General features: G+C 41.3%; 1 protein-coding gene across 2 annotated transcripts in view; it reads left to right on the top strand.

Moving 5' to 3' along the window:
- dennd2b (DENN domain containing 2B) overlaps nucleotides 1-27,169 on the top strand; it is a 217,559-nt gene that overhangs the window by 67,398 nt on the left and 122,992 nt on the right. Inside the window, exon 1 of one of the 2 annotated variants that reach the window (XM_033038987.1) lies at nucleotides 42-200. The exons of the other annotated variant lie outside the window; for it this stretch is intronic. The gene's annotated coding sequence lies outside the window, so the exon portion shown is untranslated. Of the gene's footprint in view, nucleotides 1-41; nucleotides 201-27,169 lie in introns of those variants that run through there. 2 annotated transcript variants of the gene reach the window in all.

A 27,169-nucleotide genomic window follows, 5' to 3' on the forward strand; every position in this document is an offset into this window, starting at 1 on the left:
ACAACAGTTGCCATAGTGACTAGCCCAGCCTCTCAGCATTCTGCAATCACTGTAGCTGGAAGTGTGCTGTGAGGGAGTTGTGGGAAGCTCTGTAGGTATTGGAGTCCAAACTACTCTGAGCAGCGGTTCAGCTAATGGGGAAGTCTGTCTAGGAAATATAAACCGGAATGGACGGGACAGGAAGGCACTGCAAAATGCAGGTAACGTTTAAAAAAAAAACTGTTTACCTTGGGGTTATGCCATTAAATGCTGATTCTCAGCACTCTGGAGGGCCCTGGGTTTCCACCAGTGTATAGTTGTGGGGAATGATATCATGCTAAAAAAGTTGAATTCCATTAAACAAATATCGAAGAAAAACTAAGATGAAATCCATGCAAATATAGATAAAATAAATGCATATTTGATGTGTTGCTACAAGACTGGATTTAAGGATTTTCAGGATGACATTTCCCCTGTAAAATATGTATAATTACTTCGACTTTGATTTCTTTAAAACAATTATTCTAAAAGACTGAATAGATACCTATAATTCAGAAAGTCTCAATATATGTTTGCAGTTATTGTGGCTGAATCATACACCTTCCCAGTCAGATCTCTAAACTTTTTGATAAAAGTTATTTTTCTGTTTCCTACAGCCCCTGCATTTGCATGAACCCCATACCTCAATTCATTGATATTCTCAGCCATTTCCCTCTCCATATCGCTATTCTAAGGCAAACAGTGCACTTCTTTGCTTTGTTGAACTTGCTTATACAGTGTTTCTTTGTCTACTGCCAAACAATGAAGCGTGGTTGCGATTGGTTTACTGCTGCTGTGTGTGGGAGATATTTCTGTCAGGCTTTAGTGTTCCCTATGCCCATTCGAACACCTGGAACTAATTGAAAGCAAATGCGGCCGGGGGTTGAAGGAGTTTGTACCTCAGCTTCACTATCGCAGCAAGTTTCACTCTCCCACATGGAATGATGAAGATGAAGGAAGTATTTTTGTCTAGACTTATCACTTGTTCTTTATCATATAATAACAAAGTGCGAAAAGGGTCAGCTTTTTTCCAGTTTGCTTAACAAAAGTTGGAATTGGAATTCAAGTTTAAAAATGCGGTTATAATCTGATTTTATTGCATTTTCCTATTGTGTTTGCTGATTAAAGTGATTTACCATTTTCTTGTGGAAGTATGAAATGTCTGCCTTTTCTGTCTGAGCCCTGCATTTTCCCTCACTATTTTGATCAAAACTTCCCTGGACAGAGTCTGGGTACCTGCATGGCAGGTGTATGCCATTAAACTACAGAGTGATTTAATCCAGATTTTTAAAAATGATGGATTTGTGAAGTCCTAATTATCAGGGTACATCAAGCTCCATGTTTAAAGCTTGGCAAATTTCTCGTTAATTAATGCAGAATATCTTGCTTATTTTGGCAGGGGAATGGTTGCTGAACACAGATCAGTTTCACAAGCTTTTTAAAAAAAACCCTTCAATGTTAAAGTGGGGCAATATTCTCAGAGTTGCCAAAGAACAATTATGGAAAAATGTCCACCCCAGATTAATCTTTGTGCTCTCTACACAACTCCTGGTTTTTTTTGGAATTGATGGTTGAATTTGGAACTGGATGGCATTTAAGTTATTTATTTATTTTAAAACATGTGCTTGTGGATTTAAACAACACATTTACACTTGTTTTTCTGTGGTTGGGACATGTAGCGCTTTCACCTAAACCCGCTTTACAGATATGTGGACCCACTTCCCGTTGAACTACTGCCCACTGTAAAGTTGAGTGAGGTACTTGTTTGCTCTATTCAGTCTGGCATGCTTAATCTTTACCTGTCATCACATGTGCATCTTTACCCAGTGCTCTTTTCCAGCATAATTTGGAGTAAGACGATGCGACTTAGTACCTTCTTTGAATAGCCACATTTCCTCCAGGAGCCCATTGTGCCTCGCGGTTTCGTTGTTCATGATTTAAAGGCATCAGGAGGCCTGACTGGGCACCGTCAAAACTCGCTGCAGGCTAATCAAACACAGGTCATCCCATAGTTACGGCAGGGTTGTGTTCCCGTTGAATGTTTATAACCCGAACAGTTTACAATTCAGAAATGTGGCCACAAATCAAATTCCCACATGGCAGAAGATGACTGCAGCTCCACAACAGCCAATCATTAGCCAGGGCGACTGGCTGAGATATCGCCAGCAGCAGTGGAGTGGCTGGAGGTTCGACAGCTGCTTATTTTTCATGGGTGAGGCATATAAATTGATTAGCTGGAGCTGAGTGCTTCAGTGCATTACATTTAGCACAAAAAGACGCCCTCCAAACACCTCTTTGATGCCAATAATCATAAGGTCATAAGCCCATGTGATAGGAATAGAAGTAGGCCATTCGGCCCATCAAGTCTACTCTGCCATTCAATCATGGCTGATCTATCTCTCCCTCCTAACCCCATTCTCCTGCCATCTCCCCATAACCTCTGACACATGTACTAATCACAAATCTATCTATCTCGGCCTTAAAAATATCCACAGACTTGGCCTCCACAGCCTTCTATGGCAAAGAATTCCACAGATTCACCACCATCTCACTAAATAAATTTCTCCTAATTTCCTTCCTAAAAAAACGTTCTTTAATTCTGAGGCTATGACCTCTAGTCATAGACTCTTCCACTAGTGGAAACATTCACTCTATCCAAGCATTTCACTATTCTGTATGTTTCAATGATATCCCCCCTCATTCTTCTAAACTCCAGCGAGTACAGGCTCAGTGCCGACAAACGCTCATCATAGGTTAACCTATTCATTCCTGGGATCATTGTAAACCTCCTCTAGACCCTCACCAGAGCCAGCACATCCTTCCTCAGATATGGTGCCCAAAATTGCCCACAATATTCCAAATCTGGCCTTACCAGCAACTTAAGGAGCCTCAACATCATATCCATGTTTTTGTATATACGCCTTCTCGAAATAAATGTTAGCATTGCGTTTGCTTTCTTTACTACTGATTCGACTTGCAGATTAACTTTTTGGGAATCCTGCACCAGCATTCCCAAGACCCTTTGCACCTCTGATTTCTGGATTCTCGCTGCATTTAGAAGATAATCTATACCTTTATTCCTACTTTCTCTACACTACCTGCCCTTCCATCTATTTTCGTATCATCCGCAATGAAGGTGAACTTGCCTTTTGCAATACGTTATTCAGGTCATGAGTGCAGCAGCCATTGTCCCCCTGTCCATACTGATACCCTGTGGAACTGCATTATCGCTGGTGTTAGTTGGTGATGTATGCCACACACCTGCCACACAGCACACCAGATTCAAGTTGGCAAGATATGCCAAAGTTATAGCACATCACCCAGCGATTTTCATGCTAACATGTTGATTGATGCAATTTTAACCACAAGACTTGCACAAACTTTAGTAACACTTATGGCCGAGGTACAGGCTCTGGTCTAATGTAGGGAAAGGTTTCACCCCTAGCTGGCAGTGATGCTGAGTGAAGGGGTTTCTTAATCGGTCTTAAATTTAGTTTATTTTACTTTAGAGATACAGCGTGGAAATGGGCCCTTCGGTCCATCCATTCTGCATCCTGCATTAACACTATCCTACACACACTAGGGACAATTTACATTTATAACAAGATCTTGGAGCAAACCCACGCAGGTCACGGGGAGAACGTACAGACAGCACCCATAGTCAGGATCGAACCCGGGTCTCTGGCGCTGTAAGGCAGCAACTCTACTGCTGCGCCACTGTGCCGCCTTGTTTTACCCTGGTTTCTGAGTCTGTGACCCCTGATTCAAGATCCTTCAGCCAGGGAAGACATTGTTGTCATTCAGTCAGACACAACACCGGTCTTGCCAAGGCTCTGTATCTTTGTAGTTTGAATTGATTGATTGAAAGACATGGAGACTTCGGCCCACTGAGTCCGTTCAGACTAACGTTCACATGTTATCTTGCTTGCTCAACCACTCCTTGCACATTAGCGGCAATTTACAGTACCAATTAACGTACAAACCTGCTGGCCTTTGGGATGTGGGAAGAAACCGGACCACCCGGAGGAAACCCATGTGGTCATAGGGAGAGCCTGCAAACTCCATACAGACAGCACTCAAGGTCAGAATCGAACCCTGGTTCTCTGGTGCTGCGAGGTAGCATCTCTGCATTTGCAATAAGGCATCCCTGTTCCGGTACATAAAACCTCTTGCAATGAAGGCCAATATTTGCCCTTGCAACAGTTTACTGAACCTGCATGTTTGCTTTTAGTGACTGGTGTACAAGGCCAACCTGTCTTTCTAATCATAAACGTCTCCAAATACATCACTGTTTATATCATCTCTGCCTTTCTATCTTTCTGACTGAAGTGGATAACTTCACATTTATTATGCATTTACCCACTCATTCAACTTGTTTAAGCAGCCTTGAAACCTCCTTGAAGCCTCTTACAACTCACAATTCCAACCAGTTTTACATAGGACAGTACTGCAAAAGGACAGTCCCACATTGTCTGTGCTAAATATGATGTCAAGAACAACTCTTATCTGCCTGCTCATAATCCATATCCTTCCATTCCCTGCACATCCATATGCTCATCCAAAAGTCTCTTAAATACCACTATTGTTAATACCTTAACCATCAGTCACAGCAGGGCGATCAAGGCACTGCCCTTGTGTTAAACTATGCTTCTCTCACCCTAAAAATTATGCCCTCTAGTATTGGATTTTCCACCCGGGGCAAATGTCACCCCATCTATGCCTCTCATAACTTTGTCACCAAACTTTGAAATATTACATTTGGTTCCAAATCATTCCAATTCATTGAGAAATGTTATGAATGGCTGGGGATCGTGCTGAATAGTGCCTGCCATGTCCCACCAGATACTGTGTTTAGAGTCATAGAGTCCTCCTGGCCCTGTGAGTTAGTCCAGCCTTTTATGTCTAACTGGAGTATATGTGTTGTGCATCAGTTATATCGAGTCGGGTATATTCTGTTGAAACAGATGGGATTGTGTTAGCTCACATTGTCCATTCCAGCTCAGTACTTTATCCTGGTCAGTTTGAATCAGGGTCAACAGGTGGTGCTGTGCTGATGCGAACTCAGCGGGCTATTAAGGGAAAGCCAGCACAGTTTTGTACACGGCAGGTCATGTCTTACTAATTTGACTCAGATTTGTGAAGAGGTGACAAAGGAGATTGATGAAGGTAGGGTAGTGGATGTTGTATACATGGATTTTAGTGAGGCTTTTAATAAGGCCCCTCATGGTCCAAAAGATTATATATACAGGATTCACAGGACTCTATGACGTTGAATTTGGATGTTAATTTCAGGTTTAGCCCAGGTTGGTGGTATGGTATGATCTTTTTAGGCCTGACTAGCTTTTGTTTTGTGGGTTCTGAGGTGACTGATGAGACTAAGATGAGAGTCATAATTTTTTCCACAGAAGGGGCAGGAATTGGGTGAACAGATGGAAAATATGTGTGGTGGTGCATGATATAAAATTCCTATAACAGAATGCTGCTTCTCCACTTTGAATAGTCATGGATTCCCAGTAGTAAATAGAGATATAACATTTTTTTTTCTTGGAAGATTTCAGCACATGCTTGAGTCTTTTTATCTCTCTGGATGGTAATCTGCTTCCACAACAGAGCTCGGAATAGTGTCTATTTGTTGAGATCTGGTATCAGGCAGATGAATGATATAGCCTGCCCACCATAGATGACTGAGAGTAATGAGGTCCTTGGTGTTGAAGATGGTATCCTGGGGGAAGATGGTAATATTGGTTTGCTTGTCCTTCCCGTGACTGTGAAGGATTTTGCAGAGGCAGCAATGGTGGTATTTTCCTGGTACTTCGAGATGCCTGGTATTTGTAGTCCAGGACTCGGAAGTAAATAGGAGAACAGAGATTACCTGGTAGATCATGAGGTTAGTTCCAGATCCAGGTAGATCATGAGGTTTGTGCTAGATTTGAAGCCCTCGTCTTTGAATACCAAATTCCTCAATCAACCAAGGCTGTGCTGGTGTGTTGAAGAGTGGTATGAATATCATCATCAATGTCTATCGAGGTGGCTCCCAGGATACAGGAAGTGGCGCATATTTCTCTTACACTGGTCATAAGCTATTAGTGTCAGGCGGCAGTGTGGTGCAATGGGTGCAGGTTGATAGTGGTCCTTCGTCTTGCAGATATTGATAAACAACCCATCTTTTTGCGTGTTTCAATGAACAAATTGACGATAGCGAGTCGGCAGGGAGTGAATGGGAAGCATTGTTTGGTTTCAAGTTCGCCTTGGTGTCAGAGTGAGATGGTATTATTTTCCATGGTCGGGTTAGGAGTTGACCATGGACGGAGTGAATGAGGGATTCCACCTGGGCTTGGGTATCATTGTCAAACTTGGCTTAGTTCTGCAATGTGCTGTTATATCCAGCAAGAGAATACATGTTGGTGCTTGCTCAGGGTTGTGATGTACTTCCTCAGGCATTTGCTCAAAGTTCACCTCAGTGCCACAGTCATGTGGTGACATTTTGCTGGGGAAATAAGGCAAATGTTGCTGATGGTGTAGGAATACTTTTCTGGTTTTACCCTGAAATTTGTCAACAGCACGGGGAGGCACAGGGGTAGATTTACTGCTTTACAGCGGCAGAGACCCAGGGGTAGATTTACTGCTTTACAGCGCCTGAGACACAGGTTCAATCTTGACCATAGGTACTGCTTGTACGGATTTTGTACGTTCTCCCCTTGACTGCGTGCGTTTTGCTCCAAAGTTATGCATGTTTGTTGGCTAAATGGCTTCGGTAAAGATCGTAAATTGTCCCTAATACGTGGGATAGTGCTAGTGTACGGGGATCGCTGGTCGGCACGGACTCGGTGGACCAAAAGTCATGTTTCCACGCCGTATCTCTAAACTTAACTAAACTAAGCACTGTCATGTGGTGACATCCACTCAGGATGTGGCATGGTCATGTCTTGGAAGGTCTTTTTAAGACAACGTGTCAAGTATGCTCTTCTTGCTCTCAATATTAGCAGGACCAAGCAACTCTTGATTGTTGACTTCAAGATGGGAAAGGCGGGGTTTCACGAGCCTGCCTTTGATTGGAGATGGTGGAGGGAGTCAACGGCAATAAGTTCCTGGGCATTCATATCTCTAAATATCTATTGTGTGTCCAGCACGTTTATGCAATCACAAAGAAAGCTCATCAATGCCTGTGTGTCCTTAGAAGGTTGCTGAATACACCAATTAATTTCTACAGGTGTACAGTAGAGAGCATGTGTGACTGGTTGCATCAGGGCTTGGTTCAGCAATTTGACTGCCTAGGAGCAAAGGAGACAACGTGAGAGACATAGATAGGGTAGACAGTCAGTACCTTTTTCCCCTGGGTGGAAATGTTCAACATTAGAGGGCATAGCTGTAAGGTGTGAGGGGAAATGTTTAATGGAGGGCAGGGATTTTACACAGAGGGCGGCAGGGGCCAGGAACGCATTGCCAGGGGTGTGTTGGAGATATTTACGATAATAACCTTTAAGAGGCTTTTAGATAGGCACATAGGGCAGGTAAAGGAGGGATATGGATCATGTGTAAGCAGATGGGATCACTACAGCTGGACATCATGCTCAGCACAAACATTGTGGGCTGAAGGTCTGATCTACGATCATACGTACACATTGTGGCGGACACTGCGCCAGTCCACAACAGATACTGGCCTTCACATCATCGAAAGGATATATCTGAGGTGCTGCCTCAAAAAGCCAGTTAATATCATCAAGCACCCACATTGCTCTTGCTATACTCTCATTTTTTCTACCATTGGCAAGAAGATATAGAAGTCTGAAAACTGTGATCACCAAGTTCAAGAATAGCTTCTTCCGAGCAACCATCAGGCACTTGAACATGACATAACACTAACCTCAGTATCTATAATCTTCAGTAAATTGGTACGATTATGGTGACCTAGTAATATGGTGATTAATTTATTGTATTTTTGATTTTTATATATTATCTGTGTATTATTGTGTTAACAATCTGGTAAACTGCAGCAAATTAGAATTTCTTTGTTCTGTTGTCGGTACATGTGACAATTAAATACTCTTGACTCTCTTGAATATATGTGGTAACTGAAAAACAGGGTCAAATAGCATGAACGTCTGATCGGAAAACAGCTCTGGGAATTCCATGATTTTATGCAAAGGTTGTGGTTGTCGATCAGATGAGCTGCATAATCAGAGAACCTGGCATGTTTCCAGCATAATTTAACTCCGTCAGAGATCTGCCTCTTAGCTCAGCCCAGCAGGACTTCATCATGGAGCGTGAGGTGTTCAAACTGGACAGCAATGTGTGTGGAAGGGATTAACACTGAGCTTGTGATTCCTGTAAACTCGAGGCAGAGTGAATAAATGGTTGCAGTCCAACACTGCATTAGGCTTCTTCAAACAGCAAAGTGGTTTGGTTGTGTTGTTTCTGTCTTTTGAAAAATTACATTCGGATTATTGCTTTAGGTTTCTGGACAATAATTCTTCTGTTCATCTGAATTAAATATCAGCCTGATGAAGGGTCCCGACCTGTACTGTGGTCTGTCCCCACCCTCCCCCCCCTCGTCCCCACTGATGCTTCTTCATCCACTGAGTTCCTCCAGCACTTGTTTTTTGTTTAAGATTTCAGTCTTCTGTGGCTCCATCAGGATCTCTGTGCAGTTTTAACATAAGCACTTCACCATTCCTCTGTCAGCATAATGAGCTGGGGCTTACCTGTGCTTAAGCAAAAATACACTTTCAATGTTCAGCTAAGCTATGCAAATCATCAATATCTGATCTCAGCAAGAGACAAGTTTGCTAAAATTGGCCTCTGTGATTAGGCACAGGAAAGTGATGTGGAGGGAGAGACAAAGGGAATAACTTTTATAGGGTGAGGTAAGATTTGCTATGGTGATAAATAGAAGATGAAGTAATTTGATAAGTTAATAAAAGAAGTTACAAAGTGAAGACAAACAAACTAACATGTAAAAACTGTGGATTGCTGGTCAGAGCCATATGAACATAGAACATAGCACATAGAAAGAGTACAGCACAGGAATAGGTCCTTTGGCCCACATTGTCTGTGCTGAACATGATGCCAAGCTCAACTCATCACATCTGCCTTTATATGAGCCATAACCCTCTGTTCCCTGCATGTCCATTTGCTTATGTAAAAGCCTAGTGTGCGGCACATGTGAGCTTATTGAAGAAAGTGCACATGGGCAGGAAAGTGGACTGCTGCTATTGCTCGTTAGTTTAGTTTATTATTGTCACATGTACCGAGATACAGTGAAAAGCTTTTGTTGCATGCTATCCAGTCAAAGAAAAGACTGTACTTGAATTTAATCAAGCCATCCACAGTGCACAGATGAAAGGTACTACAATTAATGCAAGATATAACATGGGAGTCCAATTAAAGATAGTTCAAAGGTCTCCAGTGGGGAATATGGGAGGTCATGACCGCATTCTAGCTGATGAGAGGACCATTCAGTTGCCTGATACCAACTGGGAAGAAACTGTTCCTGAATTTGTAGGCATGTGTATTCAAACGTCTTTACCTCTTACCTGATGGTGGAGGGGAGAAGAGGGAGTGACTAGGGTGAGACTGGTGTTCAAGAAGGAACTGCAGATGCTGGAAGATCGAAGGTACACAAAAATGCTGGAGAAACTCAGCGGGTGCAGCAGCATCTATGGAGCGAAGGAAATAGGCAACGTTTCGGGCCGAAACCCTTCTTCAGACTGAGACTGGTCATTGATTATGCTGGTGGCCTTGCCGAGAATGTGAAGTGTAGATGCAGTCAATGGAAGGGAGGCTGGCTTGTGCGATAGTCTGGGCTACATCCACAACTCTCTGCAATATCTTGCAGTCTTGGATAGAGTTGTTCCCAAATCAGCCTGTTTTGCATCCTGATAAGATACTTATAATAGATAGATAATAACTGCCTGCTTTTGTGTAATGATAATGTAATTGCAAAGTTGAATTATAGATAAAGGGATATAAATCCGAGAACTAACTTTTTGGTTGTATTAGTTTTAAAGTCAGTTGACGATTCCAATGTGTAAATGGGCTTTAAAGGCTTACAGCAGGATTCGGTAACATGAGTCATTGAAAGCACTACATTTCGCAACATAAGTAGCTTAAAATGGATCCTGAAAAACCTCTTACATTTTCTCATTTGAAATCTAGAGAATTAAACTCGCAGCTTCCTGAAATGCATCGCAGCCAACCTCTGTGGGCTAAATTCATAATGATATGCCATGGGTCTTGACATAGCTTTTGAATTTCCCTGAAATACGATGAATCTCATTTACAGGAACAAATAACGAGGTGACTTCTCGTTCAAGATATGCAGATTATGTTATGAAAAGCTCTGGGAAGAAAGTGCTACTGAATAGAACTGTTCCATTCAACAAGAAAGGAGGTGGGGGGGGGGGTGGTGGGGAACTCTACATTATGAAGAGTGGGAGGGTCCTTTCAAACTGTCCTTTCCTCAGTCACAATTTACTTGAGCCTCAACCTGTGGAAAGCAGCAAACATTTCTCTTGTTTTCTCTTTCACTTGAAGAGAAATGTTAATAGTTTGGAACTCTGGGCAAAGGAAAAGAAAATGGACAATGTGGTGCGACTTTTAGCAGATAGGGTGACATAGCTGAATACTGTACTGGATACTGCTTTCCATAGCACCATATTCAGAGAAACACTGCTGGACTGTCTTAGGAATGTGATCACTAAACATCCAGCAACATGGTGAATAGATACCTCCCGGCTAATAGATTCCTTGCTTATTATCTGTAACAATGCAGCTTAGTACTTAAATACAACTAACAGTAGTCTTCTTAAGTTCTCACATTTAACTTTTGTATGGCTTTGTAAATATTTGATTAGTGTATAAATGTAAATAATTTGGTGTACATATAGCTGCTGGTGTACATATGGTGTACATATAGCTGCTAAATTTGTATAAGATAATTATAAGCAGTTGAATAAGGGGTGAGAATTAATAAGCTTTGGCTTCTTCCTGCTCCTTTTCGGACACATATGATTTCATTGATTTATAGATATTGTTTATGACACTTTATAAATATTCTTGTTTTGTTTTTTGTATGCTGTTTCACACTTGCTTTTTATTCTTTTATTCTGTTCGAAATAAAGAATTTAAAATAAATAAATAAATAAATAAAGACTTTCTCTAGCTTGTGAATATTTTTTACTTTAAATGAGGTAGACTATGACAAAATATCTTTGTACAATTGCATTTCTCAGCTTTCAAAGGAAATTTGAAGTTTTGGGTTTTTCCAAACTTGCTGTGCATTCCAAGTAATAGAGATCCAGAACTATAGGCAGCAGCACGCTCTCCAATGCCGTGGCTATATGTTTCCATATAACCATATAACAATTACAGCACGGAAACAGGCCATCTCGGTCCTTCTAGTCCGTGCCGAACACTTTCATTCCTTAATTTTCTTTGACAAGAAACATGGGAGTTACTTAACTCGGGAGACTCTACTGCATGAGTGTGAACTAAAAAGGATTCAGTTCCCCTCCTTTGTTACTGATGCTATTTGTAACAGTGTAAGTATTTAGTTTCAGTTTAGAGATACAGCATGGAAACAGGCCATTTGGCCCGCCGAGTCTGCGCCTACCAATGATCCCCAGTACACTAGCTCTATGTTATCCCAGTTTCGCATACTACACACTAAGGGCAATTTACAAGCCTGCACACCTTTGGAATGTGGGAGGAAACTGGAGCACCCAGAGAAAAACCACGTGGTCACAGGGAGAATTTACAAACTCCATACAAACAGCATCCATAGTCGGGATCGAACCTGGGTCTCTGGCACAAGGCGGCAACTTTACTGCTGCGCCACTGTGCTGCCCTGTTATTCAGGCTGAGCAGAGACCAAGTCTCAGGTTCTGTGGCGGTTTGTTCATCACCATCGTGGACTCTTTCCTTACTCACAAGGCTAGATGGGAGGAAAGATTTGATTATTAATTGGTTACTGTTTTAAGTTAAGCTGAGACAACTTTCATAAATGGTATTTCATTTCCCACCAGTGGAGTCTAATGAATACTTAAAAAGTCTGGAGATTCAGAAGGGGGCGAGAAAGTGATAGCTTTTCAACATAATAAAAGTCGTTTGGCCACAGATGGTCATTGAGGCGGGCTGTATACATGCCATAGCCCCACATGTATTCTATGATCTTTGTTTCATTGTGTGTGTTGGCACTGGAGCATTGCAGGAAGCCAATTTTTGATTTTAAGAGTTAATATCATAAGTTTGGCAGAAACTCATTTGAAATTGAAAAGTGTGAGATGATCAGTGCAGCCCTGAACAGTTTCAGGATTCTCTCTGAGCTCCAAGTATCCCACAGCCTGATTGGAATCAGCTGCCCTTTCATTCAGTGCAGTTTTGCCTTGGGGAAAGTCTGTTGGCTCAAAACGGGAACCTTTTTCTGCAAGAGGATCAAACTGAATTCACCCCATCCACGTTTCACTCTAATACATTCTAAGAATGTCGTTGTTGAATTACCAGCCCTGCAATGTTGCTGCAAGCATGCTGTGTGAGATAATTATGCCTGAATAGAGTCATAGGGTGATACAGCATGGAAATAGGCCCTTTGGCCTAGCATGCCCATACCGGCCAACATATCCCAGCGACACCAGTCCCACCTACCCGTGTTTGGTCCATATCCCTCCTAACCTGTCCTATCCATATACCTGTCTAACTGTTTCTTAAATGTTGGGTTAGTCCCTGTCTCAACTACCTCATCTGGCAGCTTGTTCCATACACCCAACACCCTTTGTATGAAAAATTGTTGTGGATGGTGTGAATGTAATGGAAACTGGCATAAGCTGGTTAAACTCATGGTTGTCACTGTGGCTCAGGTCACCATAGTGTTTAATCAAAAAGTCAATCAGTAACATTTGATTATTTAACTACTAACTTGCAATATTTATTTTCTTACTTTAATGCTGTGCCGTGGAATGCATTTGAACTGCTTTAATATTACTCAAATTTCAAGTTGCCTTGTACCACTGTTCAAAGGTTAATGTGTCCCATGGTTCCATTTGACAATTAATGGGGTGTTGGAAATACTACCAAGCCAATCTAAAACTAAGAACAGAATCTAGATCTTTTTACTTCCACAACTGAAACACTATTGTGCAATCATACATCCAGAGAAGTTAACATTCTTTAATTTTGAAGATTTTGCCTTACAAAGTGTACATAATTGTGGAATGATAAATGGGTTTAGAAACGGTGTAGGATAGTAATAGTTCACTTCTAAATAGAACATAGAACAGTACAGCACAGCAACATATTCTTTAGCTTACAATATTTGTGCCGAACATGATGCCAAGCCCAACTCTTATTTGCTTACACATAATCAATATCTCTCCATTCTCTACATATTTATGTGCCTATTCAAACGTCTCTTCAATGCCATTATCATATCTGCCACCTCCAAGATCCCTCTGAGCATCAACGATGTTAAGTGTCATGGCATTAATTGTATATTTTCCCCTTTTAGTTGACCTCCCAAAGTGCTTTATCTCCCACTTGCTTGGATTAAACTCCACCTATCATTTCTCTGCCTATGTCTGTAACTGATCTACATCCCACTGTATTCATGGAACATAGATCGGTGCCACACAGGAACAGGCCCTTCGGCTCACAATGTTTGTGCCGAACATGATGCCTTGTTAAACTGATCGCATCTGCCTGTAAATGATCCATATCCCTCTATCCCCTGCACTTCCATGTGCCTATCTTATAGCATCTTAAACAGCTCTATCACATCTACCCCCACCAGAGCCCAGGCCCCCACCGCTCTCTCTGTTAAAATAAAAACTTTCCCCGCCCAGCTCCATTAAACGTTTCCCGTTTCACCTTATAGCTATGCCCTCTAGTGTTGGACATTTCCACCCTGGGAAAAAGTTTAGCTTATAATTCTGTATACTTCAACAACAGTCCAGGTCTATACAACCTCTCCCTGTAGCTGAAACACTCTAATCCAGGCAGCTTTCTGGTAAACCTCCAATGCTCTCTCTCCAAATTTTTTCTGTAATGGGACGACTGGAACTGCACGCAATACTCCAAATGCGGTGCAACCATAGTCCTAAAGAGCTGAATCATGACTTCCTGACTCTCATTGCCCCTACCAACGATGTCAAGCATATCATACGTCTTCTTTATGGGGGGGGAAGCAGGGACGGGTTACTGATTTAGGATGATCAGCCATGATCATATCGAATGGTGGTGCTTGCTCGAAGGGCCGAAAGGCCTACTCCTGCACCTATTTTCTATGTTTCTATGTTTTACCTCTCTCTGCGATTTGCATTTCAGAAATGTGCTTGAATTTCTGCGATAAACCAAGTGAATTAGTGAAAGGTTTGGAAGAATTGTGGGAATTTCTTCCTCATCTCAAGAGTGCTTGAAATTTTTTAACATGTTCAATAAATTAATAAAGTAAAAAAAAAGTAAAGTTTGAACACGCATCTTAAAATATTTGTGGAGGCAGAAATCCTTATGGCGATTAGGCAGTGCCTGGAGGACATGTGGCAGAGCTATGACCGATAAGACTACAGAATCAGAGCTGGGAAATGAGATTAACCAAGATAAAACCAGCTTTGTCTGAAAGACTATGTCCTCTTTGTATGCTGTTTGATTTCAATAATTCTGTAATGTGCCATCATGTGCTGGCAAATTAGGATTGATTTTAGCTTTATTATCCAAAAAGCTGCTAGTTATGAATGAAGTACTCCATAAGCTAATCATTTCTACAGCCCATGGTTTAGGGTTTACATCTATTTCTGCAATCAGTAGTTTTTATCCAATTTCCTTCCCTCTCTTTGGGGGAATGACCTGGGAGAGCAAATCCCTTGATTGTGTTAAGAAAATAGAACAGTACAGCACAGGTACAGGCCCTTCGGCCTGCAATGACTGTGCCAACCATCTCTTATCTATCTGCACATAATCCATATCCCTTCATACCCTGCGTATCGAAGGCAGGGATACCAAGTGGATTTTTTTCTACCTCTGTATCTGCTTGTGTTGCCACTTTCAGGGAGCTATGGAACTGGACCCCAAGATGCCTTTTTACATTCATTCTGTTAAGGGTCTTGCTATTAATTTGACACTTTGCCCTTACATTCAACCTCCCAAAGTATTACATCTCACATTTGCATGGATTAAACCAACTGCCATTTCATGAGAGGAATAGATAGGATAAATGCACAGAGTCTTTTACCCAGAGGAAGGGAATCAAGAAACAGACGACATAGGTTTAAGGTGAGGGAGGAAAGATTTAATAGGAACCTGAGGGGCATCTTTATTACACAAAGGGTGGTAGGTGTATGGAATGAGCTGCCAGCGGAGGTAGTTGAAGTAGGTATTATCACAACATTTAAGAAACATTTGGACAGGTATATGGATAGGATAGGTTTAGAAGGATATGGGCCAAATGCATGCTGGTGGGACTAGTATAGATGGGGCATGTTGGTGTAGGCAACACGGGCTGTTTCCTCGCTGTATGACTCCATGCAAACTCTACACAGACAACACCCGGGGCAGGTTTGAATCGGGGTCTCTGAGGCAGCAGCTCCACCCGTGTGTTGTTACCCTTTCTCCAATCCACACTCCAATAAACTAAATTCCCCACAGGAGGCACTTGAAGTTCCACTTGGTCTCAGATTTCTGTTCGGTTATTTGGTCTGTCTGTACTGGAAATGTAATTAAACATGGCAATAAAGTTGTTCTCTGATACACTGTCATATTGTGGCAGAACGTTGTGTGCAGTTATACAGTGTGTCACAAGGGCTCACTTGAATGCCAAAAATCATGCTTGGCAAAATGTCCAAATATTTTTTGCATCTTGCTATTAGTTTTTTAGTTATAAACAGGGTAAACTTAAATATATCGACCTAAATAGTTTTCAAATGACATTCTCCTTTTGTTTTAGAGATGCTGTGCAGAAGCAGGCCCTTAGGCCCAAAGAGCCAACGATCACATGTACACTAGTTCTATCCTACACCCTACAGACAAACTTGCACTTCCTTGAGATGTGGGAGGAAACCGGAGCACCCAGAAAAAACCCATGAAGTCATAGAGTCATGGACATAGTAATTTGTCCCAACCTGCCCATACCGGCCAACATGTCCCAGCTACATTAGTTCCACTTACCTGTTCTTGGTCCATATCCCTCCAAACTTGTCCTATCCATGTACCTGTCTAACCGTTACTTAAATTTTGGGATAGTCCCCTCCTCAACTACTTCCTCTGGCAGCTTGTTCTATCCACCCAAGGTACCCCTCAGATTCCTATTAAATCTTTTCCCCTTCACCTTGAACCTATGTGCTCTGGTCCTCGATTCCTCTAATCTGGGCAAGAGATTCTGTGCATTTACCTGATCTATTCCTCTCATGATTTTATACACCTCTATAAGATTACTCCTCATCCTCCTGCACTCATGGAGAATGTACAAACTCCGTACGGACAGCACCCATAGTCAGGATCGAACCCAGGTCTCTGGTCCTCTAAGGCAGCAACTCTACCACTGTGCCACTTAAGGGAGTCTAGACCTCTCACTACATCAATGCTGTTAAGAGTCTTCCCAATAATTGTCCATTTTAATGTAGATAATGGAACATGTGATTGTATTAAACCATGGCACTCCTGGATTATTTTAACACTTTAACATGGATCATTAGTCTGATACTATTTACAGTACCCCAAAGAGGGAGTGAGGCAGTTTTGTGTTTGGCTGAAAAATGACAAGTATCCTGTGGAGGGCAATAAACATTTAAAGTGTACCCCAGTTATTTCCCATACCAAGCTGTTTCTTTTTGTAACTTATCACATCAAAGTCAAAATCAGTTTTATGCATTTGATGACATTTCAGGAAACTGCAAAACTTCTAGCTCTGTAATTTGTCCCCTTCAAGATACATCTATCCATACGGAGTCATTCTCTTGTCTAAAGGTCTCTTTATTTTGTTGAGGTTTGATACCTAATTACACATTCTACAAACAACAAGGATTTTTACTTCACCTTAAAGCACTTGAAAATTAAGGCAATTATGATAGTGGCATATAGTGGCATATGCTTTTGAATAGGCATATAGATATGAATGTAATGGAGGGATTGTCCGTGGATTGTCACCTTGTTGTGGTGGAGAAGCTTGTGTGGACCTGAGATCCTGAGAGCGATGCCGTCTGGAGCTATGCTCCTGGTAGGGCCACCCATGGCAGTAAGGTCGAGGGGAAGGTCTCTGACAAAGAGCAATCCAACCAAGACCTCAACGGTGGAACAGGCGGAGGATGATGGCTGACCTTAGTGGAGCATCACAACAGCTGGGAAGGCAAATGAAGGCTGCAGCAGAAAAGGGTCCCTGGTCATCTTGGACTCCATGCCACTGGATCCTGACCCAGATCTGTCAAGGACCGTGGTGTGGCTGTCTATGCACCAGTCTCCCCACGTTAAATAAAGTCATGCACAGGCGTCCTCCATATAAAGAATAGCACCCTGGAGACACCCTTGGTCAGACATGACCGAAGGGGGCCTAAGAAGAAGGAAGGATATGGATTATGCAAAGGTAGGTAAGAGATAGCCTTTTTGTTGTGTTCAAGACAGATATTGTGGCGAAGTACTTGTTCTATACTGTTCTATATTAAAGGGCTTTTCCTTATTTTCTCGAGGAAGTAGAAGGAATTTATTATTTTTCTGAGGAGATTTACAAATGATATTTCCAAGAGGATAAACAAACATTAACATAGATACTTGAGAACAAAGTGCTGGAGTAACTCAACGGGTTAGGCAGCAACATCTCTGGAGAACCTCCCCATTCCCTTCCTCCTACTTTCCTTCAATTCGCAACTCTATCCTTTTGTCTCCCACGTTCTGTCTTTTTATCTCTGGCCTTTGTACGATCTTATTCTGATCAAAAATCCCTTTTGTCCATTATCAAACTATTACCTGCCAGACTTTGTTCTACCCCTAATCACTTCCAGTCCACCATGTGACCTCCCACTCGTTATTATTCCCTGCCTTCATCTACTTCTTTTCTCTGCCCTTCTGTAAGACCCTCCATAAAAGGAGTGGTACAGTGGCTGCAGCGATAGATTTGCTGCCTTTCGGCGCCAGAGACTCTGGTTGATCCTGACAAAGAGTGCTGTCGGTTTGGAGTTTGTACGTTCTCCCTGGGATCATATAGATTTTCTCCAGGTGCTCCAGTTTCCTCACACATTCCAAAGACGTGCAGGTTTATAGGTTAATTGGCTTCTCTAAATTGTCCCTTGTGTGGAGGGTATAATTAGTGCATGGTGATTGTAAGTCAAAGCAGATTTGGTGGACCAAAGGGCCCATTTCTGCACAGTAGCTCCAAACTAAGCTAAACTAAACTAAAAACCATCTCTTTAGGCTTTGGCATAATATCAGTCTTCCTTTTTCTGATTTTATATTAATGAACGCTTTATAATAAGTTGTATGACAATATATTTCATTTTCCAGAATCTCACAAGAACAACAAATGTTTGTCTCTTGAACAAGCTCCATATAGCTATAACATGATCCATCTACGTCTATTCTGTAATTAAATTAATTGCTAGTGTCTAGATTTTTGCATATGATGCCCCTGTTATGTGGTGTTGACTGTACTGCAAAAACTGTATTTAATACTAATTTGATGCATGGGTATACTTCAAAGTTTCCACATCATCAAGAGGCTCTGGCATGTAAGATGGAATTTGCTTCAGAAAGGAAGAAAAAAAGGGCAAAATGTGGGGTTTTGTAAGGTGTAACTTGGATTTAGATCTCAACATTAGTTTGGAATTGGACCATTTTAATTCCTTTTGATTATTTCTCTTTTACTTTTTCTTCCTTGAGAGTAGTGGGAGTGTGGTAGCATTAGTAAGTTTTGTAGTAAGCATTAGTGCCGTGTTTGCTCACAAGGCTTGACCCTACATGTTAGGTAAGTTAGACCAACAAGATCAAATTAACAGAGTTTTGGGGTAAGGTTTCCAATGCAGTGATCCAGACCCAGAAGCTATGGGAGAGAAATTCATCCTTCCACATAGAGGCCACGTCTGCATGGAAATGCCAGAGTATTGTCCACATGGGACCACCTCTTGGTACTTGTCGCTGTTGATGTCACTAGAAACCTGTTTGCTAAACACTTTAACTCCCATTCCCATTCTGACCTCTCCTCCTGGGCCTCCTCCACTGTCAGAGTGAGGCCCAACGCAAAATGGAGGAACAGCACTTCATATTTCGCTTGGGTAGTTTACAACCCAGCAGTATGAAAATTGATTTCTCTAACATCAAGTAACCCTTGCATTCCCTTTCTCTCCGTCCCTCCCCCACTCTAGTTTCACTGTCCTCCTGATTAATTTTACTGTTTATATGCTTCGTTGTCAACTTCCCCTCAGCCAACAATGAACCACACATTTCCTTGATCATCGCCTGCTTTGATCTGTTGTTTTCACACCTTGCCCTTCCATATCCCTAGTTTCCCTCTCCCCTGACTCTCAGTCTGAAGAAGGGTCTCGACCCAAAACGTCACCCATTCCTTCTCTCCAGAAATGCTGCCTGTCCCGCTGAATTACTCCAGCATTTACAGCAGTGTCTATTGCTAGAATTAATGTGTGGAGATCATTGCAACCAGGTGCCTATGGTCTCAGAAAACAAAAGGCGTAAAGTGCTGGAGTAACATGCATTTACCCATGGTGGTCAAAGGGAAATTTCTGATATCCTAATTCTCCACCTCCTGCACCACCAACAATCCCCATCCCTGCAACCTTTCCAACCTCCAACTCCCTTCATCACCAAATTACAGGTTTATTTTCTATCACAACAAGTAAAATGTATTGTGGGTGGAATAATAGAAACATCTCAGAGGAAGACCATTTCTGCTCATCAACTCCATGCTAGTATGTTGGCTCACTATTCACGCCTTGTTTAAATGAAATTAAACTTCTGACTGGCCTATCCTCTGTCACCCCATGTTATGCTGTCTCATTGAAGACTTGGGGACTTAAAGTAGGTATGTTGCAAAGCCTACCTGAAGCGTCGTTGAAGATCTGCTGCTGCGGTTGTGCGCGATTTTGGCGCCGTTTAGAGGGGGCGGGTTTAAAACGCGATTTTCTCTAAGCTGTTCCAATCGAAAATGTTCAGCCTAGTTAATTATTAACGGAAAATCGCTGGAAGACCCCGTCGCAAAAGCTATTATTAGGTTTAAAGGCCTTGAATAATAGTTATAGTAGTTTAAAAATCAATCTCTAAGCCCGCGACCGCCACCAACCGCTGGGTCTCATAAAGCAAATAGCAGAAGTTAGGTTGTATATTTTTACATTAAAAAGGGCTTCTAAAGATCCCTTTATACTAAGTTTAATATTGCGAGTAGCTCAATTTGGGCCCATTATATCGCGCAGTATTTTTCTGGGCATTTGGGGGCACAAATCTACCGCAATGTGAACGTTCTAAACCAGCGCGTTCCACAGGGACCCACTGGAAAGCTGATTTAAATGGGCATTTATTTACAGCAATTAAACACTAAATTCCTTCCATTTGGCCTATAAATTAATGTAAATGAGATTTAAAAATCATGTTTTATTGTGAATTATTTGTGAATATTATTTGGACATTTAGGCTATTTAAAAATGTTAATCATTTATTAAGAAATGGATAGATGTTTAGATCTAGTAATTGAAGTCTGAAATTAGCTACAATTAGGTAACTAACTAATTATATGCTTTAATTTCTGGTCATCCAAGTAAGATTATTTTATATTTGTTTCAGAATGCTTCAATCTATGATAACTGAAAATTTCATTCAGTTCTCTTAATTTTTAAGAAAGTTATGGGCTTTTGACTGTTCACGATCACAGCTTTTTTGTTATGTCCATAGAAAATCAATAGGGAACAAGATGCTAATTTCCCAGTATGAAAATGGCCATAACTTTTTAAATACTTGAGATATGAAAGTGAATTAGGTGTCAAATTAAACTTATTTTTATGCTTTATCTGATGGGATAAATTACAGACTTGATTTTTTAAATCTCAAAATTTTGTAACATTGCTACTTAAAGCACAAGGGGTGGCACACTTGCTAGAGCTGCTGCCTCAGCGCCAGAGAACTGGGTTTGATCCCAACCTCGGGTCTGCACCATCTGCGTGTGACCGCACGCGTTCTTCCAGGTGCTCCGGTTTCCTCCCACATCCCAAAGATTTGCGGGTTTGTAGGTTAATGGGCCTGTGTAAATTGCCCCTATTGTGAAAAGTGTGGATGCAAACAGTAGGATAACATTGAACTCGTGTGAACGGATGATCGATGGTCAGCGTGGACTCAGTGAGCCGATGGGCTTGTTTCCATGCTGTATCTCTAAACTAAACTTGTAAAGGTCTAATTTAGAATTGGCTACCCAAAAAGAAAAAAACATAAAGGACAGAGAAATTCACTTTTTTTTCCGGAAATGTTAGTCTGTGACCAGCAGTCACCCCTTTATATTTATTTCTCTCTTTTATTGCCTTCAGATTTGCATTTCAAAATCTGTCTTGACTTATCCCAAGGCTGGGTAGCTGCAGAAACAGGCAGCTTGTGCAGTCAGGCAAATCCAATGTGTAGGACGTCATTGTCTTCATTTGGCCTCAACTGTTGCTACACGTTGAGGCAACAAAGCTCTTTCAGTCGGGCACTGAGTGTGAGGGACAGATGAGTGAACTGACAAGATTGACCTGTTCTTTTAAAAGTGCTTGGCAAATGTTCTAAGCAGTTTTACGAAGCTCTGCCCACCTGGCAGAATGCCCTGCCTGGCAACAAGGCCAAATTTACTAAAGAAAGACAAAGTCTTTTATTGTGTGAGGGCAGACGTTTAATTCCTTTTAAGCATGTTACTAACTTTGAACATATTTCTCTGAGGAAATTGAATTATTTAGTCAAGGCAGATGACACTAACATAGAAACATAGAACATAGAAAAATAGATGCAGGAGGAGGTAATCCGGCCCTTCGAGCCAGCACGGCCATTCATTGTGATCATGGCTAATCATACACAATCAGTAACCCGTGCCTACTTTCTCCCCAGACCCTTTGATTCCGCTAGCACCAACAACTCTATCTAACCCTCTTTAAAGTTCAGCCAGTGAATTGGCCTCCGCTGCCTTCTTTGGCAGAGAATTCCACAAATTCACAGTTGCTGGCAGACTGAGGAAAACCTCTACATGTTATTCAGCCACAAGAGATAATCTAACCCAATCATTTTAAGATAATTTGTGAGCCAATATCATATTCCAGGTCAAATATTATAAACCGTGCTAATATCACTCAATGTAAATTTGAACATGGGCACACCAGGCATCACTGTGGTTTAGGTTTAAGCATTTTCTGATCTGACACTGTGTGAAGTACATGGTAAAAGTATGGCTCACACAGTCCTGATGCGGAAATCGCAATAGCCACAGTCCCAGAAGAACAACTACATTTACTGGCTTTTGCACTTTGTATTCACATTGGGGATTTTCATTTTAATATATCCATGTTCATTGAATGACAAAACAAATGCAGCTAGGAAACTGAGTAAACCTAATCATTTAAGTTGATTTTCATTTATTTTGGTTTAAAGTATGTAAATATATTGTGTTGTAAAAATAAACATTGCTGTAAGGTTTTAAATAGATTTTTGGTCTGTATCTCTTCACGATCGTAAATCTTGACGTACTAACAATGTCCAGATAGTTCTGCATTCCAGATTCGAAAGGCATGCACAGAAAGCAAAGGCCAGTGTAGTTTTTAGTAACTCGTGGGATTGCAAAATTGGTAATCATTGTTCATTCTGAAGTTACGGGCAGTGGGGAATTACAACAAACCTGAATGATATACCATGTGCTGGGTGCAAAACAACAAATATCCAGCACAGGTTTATAAGCATAGAGACTCCTCTGCTCTGCAGTTGCATTCATATTCACATTTGCACAATACCAGTCTAATTTTTCAGAATCTATTGAGCCCATGGTGTTGGTTCTGGCATCCTGTCTTGATTCTTGGCATGACATTTTTTCACACATAAAACAGAATAGTAAAGCATTTCCTCCCTGATTGCTGCTCAAAGGTCTGACTCTGCTTTCGCATCTTTCAACTATTTTCACTGAAGAAGTATCAATGATCAGGGAGCAAAGCTTAGCAATTCCATTTCTGCCCTTTTTAATGTCTCATCCACTGCACAATGCTTCCTCTTTAATCCACTGAAATACCAGAGATGTATATGAATATTATTATCCTGGGGTCTCAGTTAACGAATAGTGTTGCCCCAGTAATAACTTCAACCCAGCTAAGATATGTGAAATTTTATATTTGAATATATAATTTGTAATTTTAAAAAAAAGCTGTCTATGATCTTGTCATGTAGAAATCTATTAGTGCCCACAGATGCCATTGGAAAATCACACCCACATATTTTGTTGCTCTACCCCTTAAATAATCAGTTGCACTCGAGGACCAAGCTATGAGAAGTGCATACTTTGGTTTTAGACCAGCATTAGATCATTTTGTTGTGAAATACATAATTGCATAGACACTGTTTGGTCCTGATCCAAGACCCGAACTGGAGAAAGGAATTGTGGAGGAGGGAGGGTTTGTGTGGGAGAAGGGGATGGGGATTTGGGAAAGGGCCAGTGATCAGAAGGAGGCTTTGCAGGAAATCTAAGCAAGAAGGGGATTTATAAAATGTGCCCTTACCTACTAATCTGGCTGCCAGAGGAATGTGCTAACTTATAATTGTGCTTGGGAGAAGTATAATGAATTTTACTTGGATAGCCAAGCCTTTAACACTGACTTGCTCATTAAGGATGCATATATTACTGAATTTCTCGATATGTTTTTTTTCACTGAGTTGTCTTGATCCTTTTTCCAGTTGCATTGACAATACCCAAGGGTTATGAATGTACTCACGTGACTGTTCTCCATTAAGGGAATTATTGGGCTATGCAAGAAAATTGCAATGCAGTGAAAAACCAACCATGAAAGTATTGAGCGGCAGAGTGGTCACATAGAATGAAATGACTTCTACAATTTCACAAGTACTAATCTAGGAAGTGCGTGTACAACAATCCATTTTTGAAGTGCGTTGCAGCTGCTATTCACCTTGCAAACAAACCCTGAAACTCAAGCCTGGATCTGTTGTTTAACACTTCCAAATAGCGTGATAAATGAAAGTACCTTATGTTTGATGTAAATTTGTAAATGCAGACCTCTAGCACCCACCATGGGCCCGTCTGATCTCCAGCGTTCACATGAGCCAGTCTTAGGCCACCCGCTGCCGGGCCCTCATTTGGACAGCTCAGCAGCTCTTGCTGGGAACATCCAATGGCCCTCTTCGCTCCTCAACGGCCCACCTCATTCTCGGCTGTTGCTCGTGGGTCCCTCCTCGCTCTCGCAGAGCGGCACCCATCGACGTCCAGGCGGTGTACCAGGCGGGTCAGACGTCCCTGGCGGTCGAGCCCAACCGTACATAAACTCATCACCCTTTGAGTGAAAATGTTGCCTCTCTGGTTCCTATTAAAATTTTCCTTTCTTACCTTAAAACCATGTCCTCTGGTTCTTGATTCCCCTACACTGGGTGAAAGACACTGCATTCACACTATTTATTCCCTTCATGATTTTACTCACTTTTATGAGATCATCCCCTACAACCTGCTCTCCAGGGGATAAAGTCCGAGCTTTGCTCAACTTCTACTTCCAGCTCAGCACCGCGGTCAACATTTCAAGTTTACAACCTTTTGTCAGTTACTTTCAGTGAACGGTCGCAGACAAAAAACGATTGACTTCCTCTTTCCATAGTAACTCCCTAACCTGCTGACTTTTTGTGCAATTTTTCAGATTTCCAGCTTCTGTAGCTATTTTTGATGTCTATTAACCTTTTTCTTTCTCCACGGATGCTACTTGATTTTCTGAGTATTTCCAAAAATGTTTGCTTTTATTTTAAGAGTAGTTTGAATATTCAGCTACAAGCATTATTTATGTCAATTGATGATTTATTTTTATAAATAATTTTGGAATTGAGTTTATATTTTCAATCAAACTAAGAATAAGTAATGATCCCTGGTATTAAAACCAGACACTTGTGCCTGCTGCTATAAAATTACCAAGCTCAGAGCCAGAAGTATGAAAAGAAGCTGGAAATATTTAGCAAAGACTGTTATTTTAGAGGGAGTACGCAAACGATCCATGCAAAAATATAATGTAAAGGTTTCCAATAAATGTTTGGTAACATTATTCAAAATTAATCCATGCTTTAAGCTACTTTACTGATTAAAATTCTGCAATCTTACATCTTTACTCAAATAATCAAAATACCATATTTTTATTCAAGGTTTCAAGGTCAGTTTATTGTCACATGTACCAGTTAAGGTACAGTAAAATTTGAGTCACCATACAGCCATACTCAGTGAAAAGCAACAAGACACACAATCATATAAAAGTTAACATAAATATCCACCACAATGGATTCCACATTCCTCACTGTGTGTTAGAAGCCAATAAAGTTCAATCTTCTTCCTCTTTGTTCTCCCGCGGTCAGGCCATTCCATTGCATGACCAAGTCTGATGAAGGGTCTCGACCTGAAACGTCACCCATTCCTTCTCACCAGAGACGCTGCCTGTCCATTTTGTGTCTATCCAAGTATTTACAGAATAGAGGTAATATTTTGGACTAGAAACTACATGCCAATGGTTTTGCTCCACTCGAGCCTCTCACAGTGCTGCATCATCTAATCCCATCAACCCCAATCCTTTACCTTGAGTTTTTCTTGCTGCCCATCAAGTGCCTTTAATCCACAACTGAATAGTGTTCCTTATGGTAGCAGCTTCTACTTTCTGCTGAGCTCTGATTAAAGAACCTAATCTTGCATTTTGTTATTAAATTTAGTAATAATCATATTATTTTTATAACCTCTAATTCTCCTTTCTTTGCCAAGAGAAAACACACAGTAAACCCTTGTTATAAAGGACCATATGGAATGTTATATGCTGTTGCCGATTGTCCATTACAACTAAGAATCAAAATCAACAATCTATCTATGCCATAAAAATATCCATTGACTTGGCAGGCACAGCCTTCTGTGGCAAAGAATTCCACAGATTCTCCACCCTCTGACTAATTCCTCCTCATCTTCCTAAAGGAACGTCCTTTAATCTAAGGCTATGACCTCTGATCCTAGACTCTCCCACTAGTGGAAACATCTTCCCCACTTCCACTCTATCCAAGCCTTTCACTATTCCATACGTTTCAATGAGCTACCCCTCATCCTAAACTCCAGCGAGTACAGGCCCAGTGCCGTCAAATGCTCACCATATGTTAACCAACTCAATCCTGGGATCATTCTTGTAAGCCCCCTCTGGACCCTCTCCAGAGCCAGTGCATCCTTCCTTCCCAAAATTGCTCCCAATACTCCAAATGTGACCTGATCAGCACCGTATAGAGCCTCAGCATTACATCCCTGTTTTTGTATTCTAGTCCTCTTGAAATAAATGCATTTGCCTTTCTTACCACCAATTCGACTTGCAAATTAACTGTTTGGGAATCCTGCACCAAGTCCTTTGGGAGTTGTGATGAAAGTTGTTCTTTCTAAAACTTGTATGTAATGTGACATAATAGGCATGGAGATAATTGTTTGTTTTTCCTGTATTTTATTTGTAAAACTATATGTCATCTTTCCTCAAGGCAGTAATTAATTTCCGTTCTGATCCTGTGGATATTGTTAATTTTTTCTGTACATTAGGCGTGGATAGTTTTCATTATGTAGGAGGCCAGACGGCTTTACTAAGCAGGACAGACGTGGGGTGGGGAAGGAAAGCAACCACATGTGTCTCAGTGCTCTTGGAGCCATAGACATACAGTGTGAAAACGGGCCTTTCGGCCCAACTTGCCCATGCCGTCCAGCATGCCCTATCTACAGTAGTCGCACCTGCTGCGTTAGGCCCATATCCCTCTAAACCTATCCTATCCATGGTTGAGCTATTATTTTCCTAGAAGCATTTCATTAGATAGAGTTTGCGGACTTCACCTAGTTTAAAAAACATTGGGCAATTCGTGTAAACTAGAAATGGTTCCCAGATAACGTTTGTTAACTTTGGCTCCATTATATCTGTAATATTGACAAAATTCCTATTAAATTACCTTTACAATACATGGT

This window comes from Amblyraja radiata, chromosome 20 (genome assembly GCF_010909765.2).
Source record: "Amblyraja radiata isolate CabotCenter1 chromosome 20, sAmbRad1.1.pri, whole genome shotgun sequence".
NCBI lineage: Eukaryota > Metazoa > Chordata > Chondrichthyes > Rajiformes > Rajidae > Amblyraja > Amblyraja radiata.